This window comes from Chinchilla lanigera, unplaced genomic scaffold (genome assembly GCF_000276665.1).
Source record: "Chinchilla lanigera isolate Chin_1 unplaced genomic scaffold, ChiLan1.0 scaffold00050, whole genome shotgun sequence".
Lineage (NCBI taxonomy): Eukaryota > Metazoa > Chordata > Mammalia > Rodentia > Chinchillidae > Chinchilla > Chinchilla lanigera.
The window spans coordinates 5281084-5297365 of NW_004955451.1; the positions used below are offsets into that span (position 1 = coordinate 5281084).

General features: G+C 49.8%; 1 protein-coding gene and 1 long non-coding RNA gene across 10 annotated transcripts in view; one reads left to right on the plus strand and one right to left on the minus strand.

Annotated features, from left to right (window-relative positions):
• The window catches only part of Msi2 (musashi RNA-binding protein 2), a 426832-nt gene that overhangs the window by 10076 nt on the left and 400474 nt on the right, over window positions 1-16282 (minus strand). The window lies entirely within an intron of this gene.
• LOC106149661 lies at window positions 77-14441 on the plus strand. The gene is made up of 2 exons (XR_001235975.1): window positions 77-12793; window positions 13773-14441. It is a non-coding gene; the product is annotated as an uncharacterized LOC106149661 (long non-coding RNA).

Genomic DNA, 16282 nt, shown 5'->3' on the forward strand with positions numbered 1-16282 from the left:
TCCATTAAATGACGAATTTGTTTTTTGTTTTTTTTTCAAAGACAAAAAAGATCTCCATTCTGCATCCCTCCCCCAGCCTCCCCCACCCTGCTGGCTACTCCCTCCCTCCCCACCCCTCCGTTTTTTGTCCCTGCATGGAAGTCATCGATACTGAAGTGGTCGGAGGATGGGATATGTCATGGAAAGTTCGGGCAACTTCACGGAACAGTAATGATGGCGGCAGAGGGTTCCCTTCTGGGGTGGAGAGCAGGGGATGGAGGGAGGGGATGGGGGGGGATGGTAACCTGAGGTGGGGCCAAAGCTGGGTGAAGCCAGTGGTCCTACAGAACATCCACACACTCACCTCCTGCAGTAGAAGGAAAGGGGGGATTTAAAACTTTTTTCCTTTTGTTTAAAAAAAAAACACAAGGAAGTATGAATGCAGAGTATACTGACTGAAGCAATTTATAGCTAAAGCGTCTCTGATAGAAAGGCCCCGTTTGTGTTACTTTACCCTCAGATGTAAACTCCAGATTAAGAAGAAAGCTCAGAATGCACCTTCGCCTCAAAGGGGAGACTTGACACCCACAAAGCCAGAGGGGTGGTGTTGCACCTTGGGGAAGGGGGAGGTGGGAGGTGACACTGTCGCAGGACCTCTGCCTCCGCCAGATCTCAGCGTGCCCTTCCCAGTAAGGGCCACCACCTGCCACCCAGGTTTTGTGTCGTTATTTCCCCTCTGTAGTTTCAACTTTATTTTCTTTTCCAAAATGGGAAAAGTTTTTTTTAATTGGCAAAGTTAGCTCTCTCTGGTTTTTAAACCACAGGGCAAGTTTGGGGCTAGTCCCTCTGGGGTGACAGCTAGCCCCAGCTTGAAGGGGAAGGCATCACACACTTGCAGGCCACTGCTTCCTCTTCCTCCCTCCTCTGCCCTGGGACAGCTGCCTTACGATGACAGAAGGGAAGAATATTCCCTATGGAAGCTTGCCTGGAGGCCTGCGGTTGGAGGCTCTCACCAAGAGCCACGAGTGCAGTGATTTTTTACCCACTTGCCACAGGGGTGAGAAGACACTGAGATGCACCACACCAGGCTGGCAGAAGACTGAACGGGGACTGAAGATATAAAAGGAGACCAAAGCAAGCTGGGCCTGGCTCCTGACTCAGCAGAGAAAGCAGAAAGTGCTGCCTCTGGATGCCCATGGGGCAGGAAGCCCCAAGGTGAGTCCCTAAGAAGCTATAGCCCCAGATGAATAAACAGCCAAGGAGAGAGCAGGCTAAAGGGAAAAATGAAAACAAAAAGTACAGAGGCTTATAGCAAGCGAATGGCTTATTTGCGAATGTGCCGGTAGACAAGGGGATGCGGAGGTCTGAATATAGAAGATTAAACTTGCGGATAACACTTGGCTCTTCTCACACATAGAGATAGGTACCAAGCAGAGGTATTCAAAAGGCAGTTATTATCTTGGTCAAAAGGCGGTATTATCTTGGTCAAACATACACCTTTCTCTTCTGGGCTCAGGAAAATGAGAAGAGCTCAGACTGGATTCCTGGTTTACACAGGCAGTGAATCCCCCCACCCCCTACCAAGGAACAAACTAACCTGTTCTGTTTCGGGGTGAAAGGGTGGGGTGGAAACAGAGGCACAGTGGGAGACAGAGAGAAAGCTCTTCCAGCTTCTTTCTCCTCTGGAGGGATGTGGATCCAATGCAACTTTGGGCAGGCCTACCTACTCAGCGGTAGGGAGAAGGAGGCTTTTGGCTGTGGCTCTTTTTAGCTGGGTGAGCTCCCTAGAGAATAGCCCAGCCAGAGGAAGTTGCCTGGAGACAGATGTAGCACACCCAAGGAAGGATGCTGTCCATGGATGCCTAGCTTCCCCGGCTTTAGAAAGCAAGAGAATTCTGTGTTGTTCCCGCTCCTGGCAACCTCTCCTTTCCTGTGTGTGCAGAGGCCCAGAGCCTGAGAGTTGGCCTGCAGGGAACTGCACAATCAGAGCTCATCTGGGGCGTGTATCAACCCTCCCCGCTCAGTCATCTCCCACCAAATGACACTAAAATCACTGTGGAGAAGGCTGCATTAGAATACAGACTAAAAAACCCAAGTCCTGCTTTATTATGCACTTGCTCATCACAATGCCTGAATCCCAGCTCGAAGTCACCTTGCAAATGCTGCCCAGCCAGGGGCTGAAGACGCAGCTGCTTGGTACCCACCAGAGGGTGCAGTGGGCAGGCAGGAAGCGCCCAGTTCTGGGTTGGTCCCTTCTCCAGGGGCAGGGTGTCTGCACCCTTAAGTGCTGGGACCCAAAGGAGAGATGGGAGAAATCTCTCCGAGCTCCACAGGCTACACCTGCCTCTGTCTCTCTCTGTGGCACAACCATGCTCCAGGGCATGTTCAAGTCCTCGAACAAGGCATCCGCACATATGTGCATCTCTGGGAAGACTCAAAAAAAACCAACGGCTCTGGCTGCTCAGGAGCTAATGGGGACAGACACTTGGTACACACTTGTCAGTACTTGTTCCTGCCATTGGGCAGTGGATGGGCGTTGGGGACGAAGTAATTGTCTTCTTTGGGGGACTCAGTATAACCCCTGGTATGGAACACAGGCTGGCTCCATGGTAAAGGGGTTATCTGAAGAACCCCTCTTCCTCTATGCTGTGAGTGGCAGGGAGAGAGCATGGAGCCACGCCCTTGAAGGTGCTCTCTGAGGTCATCTCCCTTCAATTCTCACACATCTGTCTTACGTGGAGGTGCCCTTCCCTAGACCCCCAAGACAGTCCAGAAACCATCCCATATGCCAGGATCAGGTCAGAAGAGGGGAAGGCACGGCCTTCATGGGCAAAGTCACCTTGTCTACTGCTAGGTAAGGGTGTGGCGGGGGGCAAGGAAGTAAACATTGTTGAATAAACATTGCTTAATTTTGTAAATTGGGTATTACGATGCTTTTTCCAGAAAAGGGCAATGTTTTGTCAACAGCTTGGCATTTCTGTAACAGCAGCTGTGCTAAGTGGCTTAACACAAGCCCTGTATGAGGCTGGAGGTCTGGGGGCTCATCTTGGTGAGCAGGCTCATTTCTCCATCAGGAGTCCTGGGTAGGACCATAGCATCGGCTTAATCTCAGGTAGGTTCCTACTTATCCCATGCCCCTACTTCCCAGCATCCTCTGGGCTTCTCCACTCCAGGCAGTGCTCTAGGAGGAGGCCATAGTGTAGCGAAAGGGGGCACTGGACCTGGACTCAGAAGACCTGCACGTGACCATGGCCCCGTATAACTGTGCTCTTTGTTCCAGCCTTCTGGCCCAGGCCCTTATCTGTAACACCTGAGGGATGTCTCCCTCATTCAGCCTGACTTGGGGCTGCTGCAAGAATGAAAATGAGAAAGTCCTCTGTGACTTGCCAAGCATAAAACAGATACACCTATTTTGGAAATAGTAGTGTATGCAGAGCCCAAGGAGGAAGGTACCACAGGTAGAGTTAGGGAAACCTGATATGGGGAAATGCAATCTCGCCATACAAATCAGGTGATTTACGAAAGGATCCAATTCATCCCCTTGGCGCATTTAATCATCCCGGACCTGAAGAAAGGACTCTCAAGATGGGGGAGGGGAAGCAGAAAAACAAGGATATTAAATCTCATGGGGGACAACGTGAGAAAATCATTTAAATGAAAGGTGGAGCAATTTTACATTATACAAAAGGAGGAACTTCCTGCCTACCATTAAAGCACCTGGATAGCTGACTTGGGAAAGCAAACAAATCTTATCCTGGAGACCTTGAGGGGAGACCAGTACTGTAGGCTTAGACCTGCACCTGTAGGTGTTAGACCAAAGCTCATGAGCATCTTTCCCCAGGATTCTGAAATGAGACAGGGATATGCCTGCGATTGCCTGGTACATGCGGGTCTGCCCAGATGCGGTCAGAGGGTGCTGGCTGAGTGTGGAATGAGTCTCTAAGGGGGACCTCATTATAGGTCTAGGGAAAATACAGAGGCATAGTTAGGTATGTTATTGCTGTACCGTCTGTATGTGATGTCCCTGAACCTTAGGCATAAAGCTAGAGCCTACAGTCATAAAGGCAGCACCCCTCAGAGGGGAAGCCCAGCTCTGAGGTCTGGAAACAAGATTATTACTTATCTAGAGAAAGTGAATGGTGACGAAAATCCCTCGCACACTACCTCAGCCCACATGTCTGGGGAAGCTAGGGATCCTCTGAGTTCCAGCCTCCTGCTTTGGAGGGTCTCACATTTCCCCAGAGGGCAGGGCCAGCCCTCAGGACAATTTCAATCATTTGCTTTGTGAGTCATCAGACGCTGCCAGGTTTCTTTAAAGGTGGGGGACCCTGGTTGCCCCTGGAACACATCTAGGAAAAAACCTCTTCCCTCCTTGGTCAGCCCGTGCTGTGCAGGGCAAGGCATAACCGAGAGTGAGCCACTGCCCTACTCCCTTCAGAAGGCAAAGCGCTGCCAAACAAAAGCAGCTCCACTGTGTTATTTCTGCGCCAAGGGGAAGGGAGTCTGCGCTGACTGGTGTGTCCCAGCCTTTGCTCCGGGCCCCTAGCTCCCAACAGAGTGGAGGACTGAGTGCAGGGAGGTCACACGCCTATGCGACAGTCTTTGAGGGTCGTGGCTGTGTGAATCTCTCCTGCTGGGTTTTAGGGAGCTTTGTTTGTTTTAGAGAAATTAAAGAGACTAATTAAAGTTCTTGTCTCCTCCAACACTCACCTCTACTCTCATCTTCTCTGAATCATGCTTCTGCGTCTGCCTTGGCCAGAATCCCACAGGGACAGGACTGTCTGGCCATTAGCAATGAACTCCTCAAGGCAGGCTATATGGAGATGCCAGGTTCTGTTGGTTCTCTTGGGGCCCTCTGTCCCCAACGACGGCACCTTCTCTACAGCAAGAGTCACCTTTCTCTCTTCCCCGACAGCCTTGCACACTCAGGGGACGCTGCTGAGTCTACAGTGCCAGCTGGCTGTGCACAGAGATGGCAGGAGTCCCTTTCAGCATCAGCCTCTCCTTCCACAGTGCTCTGAGGAACGACCACTGGGAAGCCCAGGGCTTACTTAGGGAACAGTCGGGGAACTCACTCTGCATCCTCCTTACTGTGTCCTCTGAAGGTCGATGGGCAAATGGGAAAGGTCAGTGTAGACAGATAAACCTGCTTCTGATTCCAGGAGGACACTCAGTGGAGCAGAACAAGGCAGACTCTGCCTGGGTAGCAGGTTTCAGGGATCTCTGGCTCACACGTTGCTTCTAGAGCTTAGGCTTATGGAAAGAGCGACTGCTAGAGCAGGCCAGCAATCTGTCCAGCCTGGGGAAATGGTACGACATGCTGAATTAAAAACACATCTGGTCAGGAACCCAGATGCAGGGACAATCGGATTTTATGCACAACGTAGGTATTTAAAGCTCTGGTGAAATTTAGGCAAATTCAGAAGAGAAGGGCAGAGGACATTCAAATGGATGGAGGGTTAAGAGTACAAGGTGCTTTTTCTTTTCATTGTCTCCATACGTGAACAGGTATATTACAGAGAACAAACTCATTCCAAGCTCAACGTACCAGAGAGACCCAGCGCATCTTCAGCACTGCATGGGAACTGTGATGAGCATTCGCTCACTCACTAGCTGCCAGGACAGTCGAGTCCCGGGATGTTCCAAGCATCGGTTCCAATGGTACCAGTCTTAGAAGACTGCAGTTTCTCTCAAACTTGACCCTGCCCCAGGCCCCCATGGTTGGTGCTGATGCCTGCTGATGAATGCTGGTGTGTCTCAGGTAGGGAATGGGTGGGCTGGAGAACCCCAGCTTGTGACTAATGGTTTCGGACGACGGTCTTCATTTCACACTTGCCCAAACCTTCGAGAGATAAACTTCACTACTGGCCAGTGATATCCACGCCCTGTACACCCCAGGACTATGTTAGTGGTAACTGGGAATTCTCAGTACCATTGAGACCAATGGGAGAACTGTCCAAAATGGACCCATCTGAAGACGACTTTGTGGCCAGGACACTGCACTTCATGTTGAGATACAATCTTCTCTTTCCAGCTTGGTGCTTTTGTAACCAGTCTTGATCAGGGTCTGAGTGTGCTTACGCAGGACCAGGCTGAGAGGGCTCTGGGGGGGCTGGTTGGAAAGGTGGGTGAAGGGAAGATGGTAATGAGTGGCCGATGGCCTTCTGCTCAGGATGCTATCCTGGGGGTGCAGCAGCTGTGAGTGGGCCTGATAGCCAAACAAGTTTTTGTCACGAGGACAAAGACATTTTTTGCTCTGTGGTCAGGTTCCCATTTTTCTTCAAACCCTCAGGGACCAAGCTTATTTGTAAGTTTCTAAGGGAAAGGGACAGGGGTTCTGGGAAGGGAGAGGCCATGACTCTAGTCATGGAAGCAACTCCTTCTCTCTTGAGCAGTTCGGTGGCTGGAAGACAACCACAGTTCAATCCTGAGAATGTCCCTTGCATTTAACCTGGTGGCTGGTTTTGTCCTTGAGGCACATTTATCCCTCTAACTTTTCAAAAAAAGAAACCAGGCTGATGTGATGGCACATGCCCGTAATCCCAGCTACTCAGAAGGCTGAGGCAGGAGGATGGCAGGTTGAAAGTCCGCCTGGGAAACGTAGTGAGACTTTGTCTCAAAAAGGCGGGTAAGGGGAGCTGAAGGTATAGCTCAGTGGTACAGTACTTGCCTAGCGTGCAAGAGGTGCTGGTTTTGATTCCTAGTATGGCCAAAAAACAAAAACCAAAAAAACAGTGTGGCTTTTCCCTACGCGTTCCCAGCCACCTTCTTGTTCTGCTGCACTGCTGTGTGCCTGCTGGTTACTTCCCGCCCTGCAGGGCACCACCCAGCTAGCAGGGTCAGATCCTTGCTTGTGTCTTTTAAATGATTCCACTTCCTATGGGACCAGCGTATAATTTCCGCACTACAAACTCGTTAAAACACTATGAAATGCAAGACCACAGGTTTAAAAGGTGGCCTCATGTGCTATTCTCAGTCAAGAGGAAAAGCTATGTAAGAATCAGGCATCACCCTGTCCCTGTCACGGAATGTGGGCAGCGGGATGCCACTTACTAGCGGGGAGGAAGACAGGTGAAAGGGAATGAAGCAAGAGGTACAAAGTTCTGGAAGCGGTGGCTTTGGAGGGTGCCGGGCTGGGAAGGCATCGCAGACCAGCTCAGCTGCTGAGCATTGCCCAGGGCAGGTATTTAACCCCATCCATGTTCATGCACCCAGCAACGTAGAAGAGGGTCTTTATGACTCCTGTGTTACAGCTGAGGAAACGAAGGGTCCGGGCAGCTAGGGAAGGTGTCCAGTGTCACTGAGAGTCCCAGAGAGTGCTGAGCCCAGTTCCAGCGTGAAGGCACATATATTACACAGCCCCGCTGTTCTTCCCTGATTCATAGACAAGGTTTCCTTTGTGTAGCTGGGTCTTTCTTTGCTCAAAAGAAATAGCAAATTCGAGGATAAGGAATCTACTCTCTAACCTTGGAATGGAAACTGCCCAGGTCTTGGACCCTGTTCCCCTCCTTTCCCAACAAGAAAATCTGCTGGTGCAGGTATTTCCCCCACAGACTGGGGGCTCCTGAGGTTGGGTGGTATCTGCCACTTGAGATAGAGGACTTTGTCTCCCCAGAGGACTAGGACGCCCCCCTGTCCCCTTCCCCCCAGTTGTGTCACATTTCAAAAAAAAAGGAGCCTTGCAGCACAAGGCAGGCAGACAGTTGGTATTAGTGGAAGAGGGCACTGCCAGAGAAAACCATGCATGCCCTGGCCAAGTCTGGGCCCTTATTGGACACCCCCACCCAAGGTGCTGGACCCAATGGGGTACCCAGTGGGCGAAGCTCAGTCTCAGAAGACCACTCCACTCTGCAGAGGACGAGCTTACGGGTACTAGGACACCCGAGGGCTGACTGGCATTTAGTGCCCGGTCACATCTAACAGCAACGCGCTGCCAGCTGGGGGCTGGGATGCAGGGGGTCCCCAGGGGGTGGCCCCTAGAGGACCTGTACAAAAGGCTTTCCACTTGAGCAGCCTGTCTTTAATGATTATAAAGGCACAGGAGTTTAATCCATTTTTGATGTAAGCGCTAATAGCTCTGTGTCCTTGAAGTTCAAAGCGGGTGCATACATGTCACTAATTAGCCAAGCACGGAGCTATTCAGCTCCCTCTCATGTTCCTAATTAGGTCTTTAATAACAAACAAACTCTGACCTTACCAAAAGGCCCCCATTCGTCAGACAGTCAAGGAAAGTGGCTGCTGGCCTGTTTACGGTTGCTGCCCACTTGTGCTATGTGTACAGGTTCCTAATCTCAGCCACGACAGGGTTGTCCTCGAGGGAGGCAGGAGAGTCACTCCATGAGGACAAAGACCCCCTTCATCTCATCTGGAATGCTCGTCTTCCTTGTCCTGCTGGGAAAGACAGCCGAGACCTTTCGGCTTCCAACTGCAGGACAGCAGTCACAGACCCAGGCTGGAAACCTCACCTGGCTTTTGGTAGCGGAGGCTGGGATGCCATCGACGGTCACAGATGGTGTGAAGCTCTATATGCAGCAAGAACAGAACAGCACTTAAGCCTATGGTTACATATTGGACTTGCTTGAGGCCCATCTTGCCAGGTTCTGATTTGATGGGTTTGCAGGGTTTAAACACTCCTCAGGTGATTCTAACATGCAGCAAAGTTCACAGGTACTGCATTGACCCCAATCTCATCAGCAGCTATTAACAGGTCCACTGTTACTAATGAATAGTATCCACAAACAGCCAAATCCTTCAATCATCCACACTGAAGAATGGGAATCTGATGACAGATTGTACAAACGATAAACAATTCCGGAAATACTTCATGCCCCCTACTGCTTCATGCATTAAGCACTGAATAACTGACTGGCTTCAAATGTATCCCCACCAAGTTTTTTTACCACTTGGAAGTGCCTGGCTTTCTCTCCACTTGCTCCTCTCTCTCAGCTCTTAAGCCACTGTCATTGTCACTGCTTCAAGCTCCAAGGACAAGAGATCAAGAGCTTTGGAAACAGCAGCTATACAGAGCTGTGAACTTCAATGGTCCCCCTAGACCCTCTAGTCTGAAGTTCTCTTTTGGTAGAGAAGGAAGCAGGCCTGGAACCAAGTCTTCTAATTACTGACTCATTCTCCTATGCACTTATGCTGCCTCTGTTTTTTTAAAGAGCATTTTCTTATCCTTATTAGATTAAGCCACAAGGCATTCTCATAGGGAAAAGGATAGAAGAAAAGCCTCTCAGCTCTTTTGGCCTTGAAGGCCCGGATGTGGGAGTGGAGGCCATCCCTGAGCATAGTATCCCCCATCATTTCTAAGCCTGAACTAAATGTCCTCTTCAAGACACGCAGAAGAGAGGCACTGAAATCTTGGCAGGGGAGCTATTTCAGCGGAAGGTTAAGACTGTATACAGAAAAACATGGTCAAGGACACATGGCAAAGCTGGACTAAGGGTGTCCTCCAACACTGGTCCATTTGTCTGGTTTTGCTACTGTGCTTCAGGTCTTCAGTGTATCCTGAATCCCGCGTGTGTCTGATCTGAGTTCTCCCCAAGGCCAGGAAAGCTATCCTCTCCAGGTTACAGTCAGGAAAACTTCCAGAAAGAGGAGAAAGCCAGGCTGGGAAGTAGGGCTGGGCTGCTTTCCCTAACTACATCGGCCTCTATCACAGGAGCCCAGGTTTGCCTTGTTTATCACAGACCTGGACAGACCATTTTATTAATATTAATAAGTAGCTAGAACAAAGGGCCCCTTTTATTTTTAGCTTTCTCTAATTGTGTAGTAATTACTCATCTACAAAACAAATGAGCCTCTGCTCACAGTTGCCATGGTTCCAGGAACCCAGCCTTCCTGCAGGATGATTGGATGAGGAGCTCACTGCTCTAGCCTGTGGACCCACCCCTCCCTCTGCCATTGGTCCAAAGCAAAGCCCCAGCAACTAGGCAGCCAATCCCCTTCCAGTGCTAGGGCTGAGCTTTGTTTCCCAGCAACCTTTCAGATGCAGTTCTGGCAGCTCACAGGAAGGGATGTTGACTCCTCCCCAAGGAGCAAGCCTGTCTTTGCAGAAGCCCTCCCTTGCTCCATTTCCTAGTTTCTTTTGGGCAGTGGCTAACTTCCTTTGATCCTGTTTTAGCAAAAGTTTCCCTTCAAATAATTCATTTTGGATCAAAACCCTTACAGGCTACTATCCTCTCTAAGCCAGTTTCTAAATCTTCAAAACGGGAACCCGAATGATAGCACCCACTTCACAGGGTTATTGAGAATTAAATGGGATAATGCAGGTCAGCTTGGTACAGTATTTGGCTCGCTCATAGCACATGAGTTACTATTGATGTATTACTATTATCATGAGTTTATTAAAATTGGCTGGGAAGTGTCTCTAGCATTCTGTCAACCACTCTCAAGATAACTTGCCCTGAAGGGACCTTCCAGGTGAGTGAATTTTGAGATGCTGGCTGGAGGCCTTCTATCCCATGCCATGGAGTAGAATTCACTGTTGCATCTTCTGACAGACCTAATCCCAACAGCCAATCACAACTACTCAAAAAGTACTATTTGCTTGCCTCTTCTTCTGCAAGATCCCAAGCTAGAAAGGAGAGACTTTTTAATATTAATAAGCATCCAGGAACAAAGGGCCCTTTTATTTTCTGTGTTCTCCAACTGCGTAGTAATTATTCATCTGCACGAAGAATGAGAACCAGGCTGACTTTACCTCCTGAAGGACTAACGGTTTGTAGTGTTGGGGAAAGCTGGTGCCACCCAGAAATAAATGTAAAGTGTCTTCCAAGGACTTATAGCCCCAAGGACAGGGTGCCCCAGGTAGAGTTAAGCAGGTGTGACTTCCTCAGTCTGAGCTAGATTTAAGGGAGGAAGCAAAGACAAGGGCGGAGGGGAAGAGACGGGCAGAAAGGATGAGGTCAGTGGTTGCCATGAGGGCAAAGGACTCGGAACCAACAGCCCCCCACAGGGAATGACTAACAACTTGTCGGCAGAAGCAAAGGACAGGCCGTGGAAAACCAAGCTGCAGCCCCATGGTGGAATGCTCTTCTGTGCCTGTCTTCTTGCTGCCTCGTTCCTTGTTCTAGGTCATAAACGTGGCTTCAGATCCTTGGTTCAAGGAGGTCAAGCTGTCTTCTCCGGGACTGATACCCAGGTCACCTTCCTCAGGTGGTTCGGTCCACCCCAGGTTCTGCTGCCGTACAGAATACGAACCTCCTTCTCTTGCCAATACGGCTCTATCCACCTAACTTTCAAGGTCTCCTGGAAGCTTGCTATCTCTCCTGCCTCTTCAAGTCCCCAGAACAACGTGGAGGCCAGAGTTACTATCAATGGGGAAGAGCAAAAGACCTGCCGCTTACTTTGCACCTATACCTTACCATGTATGCAGTGTCTATAATGTATGCGCAGTATTTGCAATTTGTTCACCTGCCTCTAATCTTGCCTCTCCATGGTGGACACTGTTGCCAAGTGCAAGTCACACAGAGGATACTGAAATGAGAAGGAGGATAAAGCTAAGAGAACTACAGAGAAGCAGCCCCACACGAACTACATGTGAAGCCTCTCTTCTATAAAGCTTCCAGGATGTTAGCCAATAAATCCCCTCTAATACTGAACCATGCTACGCTGGGTTTTCGGGTACAGTCCAAGGCACCCTTGAACCAGGCTTAGGAAAGTACTTGCCACACGTAATAATTACTATTGTTATATACTGGTAAATACCTGCTGCATTAAACTCCACGGTGGACGTATTCTGGGAAATCAGCAGCTGGAAGCCTAAACCGTGAGGTCTTGGGCGAGAGCTGGGTTGAGACAGAGTTAGAACCTGAGGCTGCTCCAGTGCCCTGGCATTTGTGCTTGTGCCCGGTGTCTGGGCGCCAGATGAGTCCTTCATGAACAGACATGGCTTCTCCACAGGGCTGCTCTGAGGAGGCCAAATACCTGGGCTTAAATTCAGGGCTCTTCACCTCTGACCAAAGCTTGGCTCCTCTGGTAACCATGCGTGTGTCTCTGGGGAAGTCACATAACCATTCTGCAGCCTACCTGTCTCATGAAAACAAACGTGTAAACCAATCCCAAAACGGCTGCCTTCCTGTCTTATCTCAGGGCTTAGTTGTGGCAGTGGATATGACAGTATGTGTATGATCATCAAACTTTGCAGAAATAATGACACACTCAGGCACGCATTCCTTTGATGGCCCTCATCATCCCCAGGGGGTCTGCCTAGCTTTCAAGGCTTCCCAGACTGCACAGTGCCTCACCCAGGACACGGTGCAAGGACCACGTCTCTTGGCTCCTCCACACTCCACTGCCACACGCCCTGCCCCATCTAGAAGCAGAACCTGGACTCCTGAGCCGATGCAAGATCGAGGGCCAGTCAGCTCAGGGGGCAGGCAGGGATGTGTGTCACCCACCGAACATCATTCCACTGATTTAAAAGACCATTAACACCACCACCCCCAACTCCACTCACTTGAGGATTAACTTATACTTAGGGTTTGGTCTTCACGGCTAGTCACTAATTGCACTAGAGTTGATTTATCAAGTGCATGGTATTTCTATTATAAAATTATTGATTAGAGCTGATGTATTTTTATCCTCAACAGGGTTGGTCTGAAAGCTCTTGGAAAATGAATGAAGCTGAGGTCAGCAGCAGCAGGCAGCTGTGCACATCAGTATAAATTCACTGGGGTTACTGAAATCCAGGGCTGGACTCCGTGGTGAAAGTCCCAAATCTTTCGGAAGTGAAAATTTTAACGACAAATTGGGAAATAAGGTGTCCACCTCTAGAACACAGACCGTGGATAGAAAGATGTCCACTCAGGTAAGATCCTTTAGGTGAGTCTGGCTGGTTATCCTAACAGATCACAGATCTGTTCTCTCTTAGGGCCACTGTACAGGTTCTATTCCATAGCCACATATGTGGCTCTATCCAAGCTAGAGGGTATCTCCATGACCTTACCCCACAGCTGGGCCATCTTGGAGTCGTGGTCCCCAGAGGATGCTTGCTGCTAGCACAGAGAGGCCGGGTGGGGAAGCAGAGATACCTGAACTGCGTCCTTGCCCTCTACCTCTCATTGGATCTTGCTATAAAGGCACGGGGAAGCCAGCCTTGGAGACGAAGACATACAGTGACCCATTTCCTTTTTAAAGGAAGCCGCCAGTGGTCACTGAGACAGTCGGGAACCACCTGTGGTGGGGTACTGGTGGGAAAAAAGGCTGGGATGACAAAATAAGCCCCGAGGCACAATATACTATTAGCCTTTGGAACACGGCATGTTTCCATAGACCTGTCATGAGGCTCTGCTAAAAGTGTAAGAGCAGACTGTGTTTGCATAAAATGACAAATTATTACCCAAAACCCTAAGCTGTAGCTATACTTGCTCTTGCACAACTTGAAATCATTAATTTTGGAGGCCATACAGCTGAACAATATGTTACGCATTTCCCACTAGCTTTGCTGGAGACAGCACCTCTGATGTGGGGGTTGTGACACATTTCCTGGGTAACTTCTCAAAGACCTGAACGCTACTTTTGTTAGGACCACTGATTCTTCACCTGGGCCTCCAGTGTCTGTCGGGTGACTGAAGTGGAGTGAAAGGCTTGGCTTCTGCATCTTCATACTCTGTTCCCTTTTCTGTCTTAACCCTTGAGTCAGATTCTACTCAACTCTGCACGTAGACATGTTGATAGTTTTAAAAAATGTTTTTGTCCAAGACTATCATGCAGGGTTGACTCGGCCCTATTGCCTGTTGGAGCCGGTATGTGCTTCTTCTAGCTCACCCCTGTGCTTTTTTTAGCAGCAGAAGCACTAAAAGTCCTTCAGTCCTATCATCAAGCCGGGACATTTATGCAAGATGATGACAACAGCTGTCAGAGGAGCCCAGCCGTTCCTGAGGGAAGCTGACCACCTGTTAGCCCACTAAGTACGAGGCCAGGACATTTTGTGCAGGATGATGGTGCCAGATACACAACACCCTCGAGGACAAATTGACCATGACCACCAGGTAGTGCAAATTCATCACAAATCAGAGCATCTTCTGAAACCGTACTGTGGTTAATGGAAATTACCAGACTTTAGTCCACCCAGACAAATCAATAAAAACCAGTTGCTCTTTTTGTTCTGGGGGCAGCAGCATGACCACATTCTCGACAACTACTTGCTCCCTTCAGCCAAAGCCCCAATTTGGCTGAAGCTTCCTTTCCTACCAATAAGCCTTTGCTTCTGAGGTATTGTGTATGTGTGCCACATCTGGCCCAGTCTCGTTTCTACCTTCCTTGGGTCAAAGATCCCATCACCCAGTATCCATTGACATGGGTGTCAACCAGATACATGACCATGTATCATGAGAAATACGGACTTTCAGGACACAGGAAGAGATTTCCTGACCCCTGGAGGCAAGGGAGTTATCTGCATCCATGTTGCTTGGTACCTGGAATAGCACACCCTCAATAAATGCTGCTGAAAGTAACTCCTGGGAGCCCTAACACTTGGCTACAGCAGACCAAGATGGCTGCAGCTCCCTCCAGGAGTGTGTGCACAGGCGGGGGCACTCTTGCTTGTCCCTCAGCCCCACCATAACATGAAAGGCAAAGATGGAAGTGGGGGACCCACAGATATCTTGAAAGGGCTGGAACACCATGTGTGCTTCTTGAGGCCTGTTCTTCCCAGGGCATTTTCTCTCCAGGTTCAAGTGCAGCTGTCCTGTTCCCTCACTTACATGTTACTTCTGCCCCTTTTAGCCACTGGACTGGAGTGCTGAGGACTTCCAGCCACAGGGCAGCGAAGCCTTTTTCCCAGTAGAGCCATGCCTAGGATATAGGCCAGGGGGAGGGGTCTTCTGCTCCCTCTGCCTTGTGTCCCTACCCTCCTCTCTCTCACGTAGCAGCCATAAGCCTGTCAGTCCCAGCGCACTCCCTCTGCCTACTCCCCAACTCCATTCCCTGGAAGCTCAAAGCAGAAGGACGGCTCCTCCCAGACTTCTCTGCCTGGGCCGTGGTGCCCTCATTCTGTCTGGTGGCAGGCTGGGCTGGCACGCATTTAGTCCCTGTGTATTCTGACTTTGCCAGAGCACTGTGGCTTTCTCTGTGAAACTAACATTTCGGAGTCTGTGACTTCTTTAACTCTTTCTCCCACTAAATAGGTAGCGTGCATGCTAATGGTTCAGATCCTGCCTATTTCCCCCTGCAGTGCTGGGTCACAGCCACCGATAACCATGACTGAAAAAGCAGGTTCCAGAAAGCAAGTACTACTTCCCTTGACACCAACTTGCAAAGATTAGGGACATCTCCAAAGCTCTAAGAGGCCCCTGGCACTCCTTCTGGCTTGTCATCACAAGTGCAGGGAAGACAGTGTGCTCAAAGATGGCTGACTGTGTGTGCCCGAGTGGGGGGCAAAAGTTGAAGAATGGTCCCAACCCTTCTGGGAAGCCTTCCTATGGAAACAGAAGGCAACTGGTGCCCTCATTTCTTGATATTCCAAGCCTACCTCCCCTTCTCTCCCCATGAAGCTGGGCCAGCTGTCTCTGCCCCAGGATATTATCACTCCCTGGATACTTTTACCTTCACCAACCATAAAGACCAAGGCCAACATTCACCAGTGTCAAGTGCATCCCTGTCTGTAGGGTCTGAAGCCACCCTCTCCTTCCCGTGTCCACTTCCCTCTACCCAAAGAGCAGGCGTACAGACACGGCTTCCCCACGGACCCATGTCCCTGAAGGGCTGGGTGTGGCTGCCAAAGGACTCAAGGAGTACAAGGACTTTGAGGAGCCTGGCTGGTGGCCTTAAGAAGTAAGAAAAGATCTGCTGCTCTGTTCAAGAACAGTGTGAGAAGATAAGAACAGGGAAGAACTCTAACACTCCTTCCAACCCTGGTTCCATTCTTTCACTAAAGTTGAACACAGAGATCTCAGTCGGGAAGGCTAGAGCTGAGGGTGGTGACCCAGTTCTGGACTGGGGGAGTGAGGAGCGTGAGGGGAGGTGGTGGTGGCTGATGGCGAGGACATGGATCCAAGGCCCTTGGCAACATTGAAAACATGGAGCCCCTTCTCTGCCTGGCCCCCATGCTATCCTTCGAACGGCTGTGCTGTGCCGAGCCTTTGGAGACCCTGTAATATCAACTCAACAATGCATGTTCTACAACTACGGCTACAGCTACCAGTACATCTACTACAGGGCATGCATTTAGTTCAGTCCCACAGATACATACAATCTAAGAACAGGCAGGGAGGTGTGAAATGTTTTACTGGACAACAGGTGTTTTGGAGTTGTAACTAATAAAAAAAAAATCGAAAACGAAAGTGTACAAAAAAAG